Here is a 3764-nt window from a genome sequence, read left to right on the forward strand (position 1 = left end):
TTACTGCAGAATCTCAGTGACGCATAAAAGAGAAAAGGCCTCACCTGCACAAGAAAAAGTTTTACTTCACCAGGACAACGCCCCTGTTCACACAGCTAAAGTTGCAACCGCCAAATCAAGGAATTGCACTTCGAATTGCTACCCCATCCTCCATATTCGCCAGACTTAGCACCTTGCGACTAGGGCTTGCACTATCCGGTAACTTTTTATTATCGGATATTTCGGATATTTGAAATCTCAGTATCCGGATATCCGGTTATTTTGAATAATTTGAATAATTATCCAAATATTAAAAAAAACGCTTAAAACAATTTTAAATTTGTTTCATCAGACGAAATCGTGTTAATTAACTAAATCACTGATTGTCTTATACGCACGTAAAAATCATTATTTTGTCACTTTAATGAGTGAAATAACTTAAAAACACTATAACTTCTCTGTCTCCTGCTTGTTGTTATTTTGCCTTACGGACCAAGAGCCCACGACAGCCAGACCTTCGTTATATTTTTAAAGGCTGAAAGTTTTTTAATGCAAGGTGTAATTTTTAATGTAACTGAAAACCGGTTAGCACTTTGCTCAGAAAAACTCAGAATCGAGAGTAGATTCGATTCATCATGTCAGCCGAAAGACGTCCACTGCTGGACTTAGGCCTCGCCCAAGGCTCTCCACTCAGACCAGTCTTGTGCTTTCCGCATCCAACGCAATTCAGCGATCTTAACCAGGTCGTCGCTCCATCTTATTGGAGGCCTACCGACGGCTCGTCTGCCTCTCCGCGGACGACATTCGAGAACCTTCTAACCCCACTGGCCATCAGTCCTGCGAGCACGCTCACTGCCACTTCAGTTTCGCAATTCTTCGGGCTATTTCGGTAACCTTAGTTCTACTGCGGATATCATCATTTCTGACTCTATACCGTAGAGAAACCCCGAGCATAGACCTCTCCATAGCCCTTTGAGTGACTTTGAGCTTCCTAATGAGGCCCATCGTTGGCGCCCACGTCTCAGATCCGCATGTCATCACTGGCAACACACACTGGTCAAAGACTTTTGACTTCAAACACTGCGGTAATTTGGCCGAAAAGACACTGCAAAGCTTCCCGAATGCTGCCCAGCCGAGTCGGATTCGACGAGTGATCTCTTTCTCGAAGTTAGACCTACCTAACTGGATCGTTTGTCCCAGGTATACATAGTCGTCAACAACTTCGAGCGCAGAGCCTCCGACTATTACGGGAGCTGGCACAACATTAGACATGACTTTCGTCTTGTCCATGTTTATTTTAAGCTAACTCGGTCGGAAATAACTCTGCTGAGGTCAGTGAGCATAGCACTGAGGTCCTCCATAGTCTCAGCCATGACTACAATATCGTCGGCGAATCGAAGGTGAGTGAAGTACTCCCCATTATTGTTAATGCCTCGTCCTTTCCAGTCCAGAACCTTAAAATCATCTTCCAATCCAGCGGTGAACAGTTTCGGAGAGATCACATCTCCTTGTCTGACTCCCCGCTGCAAAGGAATAGGCTTCGTGCTCTGGTCCTGTAGTCGGACTATAACGAAGGATTATAACGATACTATAACGAAGGTCTGGCTCTTGCGGGCTCTTGCTCTATTATAAGAATAAATAACACAATACAATACAAAGCTTATTGTATTGAACACCAAAAAACATTCATTATAAAATGAAATCAGAACATAAAAGGTAGGGTAGGAGACGAGAAAACAGGAGTCTAATCGCTAAAAAGCGATCTCTTCTTCTACCTTCTTATTCGACCTGACGATGTTATTAACATAGAATCAAGAAAAAGGTGATCAAAGCAGATGTGTGTAATGTAAGGTAAAAAATATATTGAAGATTGAAAAAATACATAAAATATAATAATATTAATAAAATAAACACATACATTACTTACATACACATTTACCAAAAATTCATCATCGCCACTACCATTACCAAACAAGATGTTAAGAATGAACCTAACTAATAAGTATTGCATGTAAACCTTCCTAATACAAAAAGAAATGTATCTGTGTGTATGCATACACTACACTAACCTCTCACAATGCGCGAGCGCGCGCTTAATATCAGATATTCGAATTATCCAAATTATCCGGATAATGAAGAGCTTCCTATCCGGATTTGAAAATGGGCGGATATCCGGATAATATGGATATCCGGTTATCCGGATTGCAAGCCCTACTTGCGACTTCCACCTGTTCCCAAATTTAAAAATGCTAGGTGGACAAAAATTTCCTCAAATACTGAAGTCATAGAAGCTGTAAATGGGTATTTTGTGGACTTGACGAAAACCTTCTATCGGAATAGGATAACAGCATTGGAGAAACGTTGGGCTAAGTGCGTGGACTTAGGAGGTACCTACGTCGAAAAATAAAACATAAAACATATACATATTGTATTATTTCTGTGCCGTTTCGGAAACTTATCAGCCCACCCTCGTAACAAGCACTTATGAATGTCAAAAAAAAAATCTACCATCGGTTCGGAAAAACCTCTGTTGAGAAGAATCCGGCAAGAAACTCAACGAGGTATATTTTTTTAAACAGATGCTTGCTTGCATGATTGCTTGCATGCTTGAATACAGCCCTAAATGCATGCTTGCTTCCACTATTTTTTTCACATTTGAGACTATGCTTGTTTAATTATTTTGTTTGCATGCTTGCTTACATGCTTGCTTGCATGCTTGCTTATTGCCTGCTTGCATACTTGCTTGCATGCTCACTTGCATGCTTGCTTAAATGCTCACTTGCATGCTTGCTTGATTGCTTGCTTCTTTGAAATGTTTATGGTTCAGGCGAGCGAAGCATGCTCACTTGCAAGCTTGCTTAGATGTGCTTGCTTACGTGCGTGCTTGCGTGCTTGCTTACGTGCTTGCTTGCGTGCTTGCTTACGTGCTTGCTTGCTTAATTGCTTGCTTCTTTGAACTGTTTTTGGTTCACGCGAGCGAAGCTGCGGGTAAAAGCTCGTCATTGATAAGATGAAGCCGTGGTGGCCTAGTGGTTTGACCTATCGCCTCTCAAACAGAGGGTCGTGGGTTCAAACCCCGACTCGCACCTCTGAGTTTTTCGAAATTCATGTGCGGAATTACGTTTTAAATTTACCACGGGCTTTGCGGTGAAGGAAAACATCGTGAGGGAACCTGCACAAACCTGCGAAGCAATTCAATGGTGCGTCTGAAGTTCCCAATCCGCACTGGGCCCGCGTGGGAACTATGGCCCAAGCCCTCTTGTTCTGGAGGAGGCCTGTGCCCAGCAGTGCGACGTATATAAGCTGGGATGGACCATTGATAGCAAAGCATGTTATTGAATAACTACAGTAAGTATTATTTTGAAGGGAGCATGAACAAGCCAAATGAAGTTAATTTATGTTACAAACTAGTGTTGAATAGGCTCTTACTGTTTAAATGATAATCAAAAATATAAATTTATTACGAGGGGTAAAATAGTGCAAACAGTTTGCAATTTACAAATATTAAAATTAAATTATCTTTAATTTCTTGTTATTAAATTATTTTTTTATTCATGCATAAGTATTTAGTTATTTGGCAATTTTTAAATAATTTTTTGTAAATTTACTTCATGTCTCATTAATATTTATCATTTATCATGTCTATGTTACTCTACAAGTTTGAATTCCGCGATTTGATCTTTTACAATGATTGTGAAATCAATGAATTATGTATATTCAATTTGGTCAAAAAGTTACCAGGTAATTTATATTAATGAACTCCATGTTAACAGAAAAAAAATGCA

The 3764-nt window shown here is 40.2% G+C and overlaps 1 protein-coding gene across 1 annotated transcript in view; it reads right to left on the reverse strand.

Moving 5' to 3' along the window:
* The window catches only part of LOC141433700 (uncharacterized), a 22097-nt gene that overhangs the window by 7349 nt on the left and 10984 nt on the right, over positions 1-3764 (reverse strand).

This window comes from Choristoneura fumiferana, chromosome 12 (genome assembly GCF_025370935.1).
Source record: "Choristoneura fumiferana chromosome 12, NRCan_CFum_1, whole genome shotgun sequence".
In the NCBI taxonomy this organism is placed as follows: Eukaryota; Metazoa; Arthropoda; class Insecta; order Lepidoptera; family Tortricidae; genus Choristoneura; species Choristoneura fumiferana.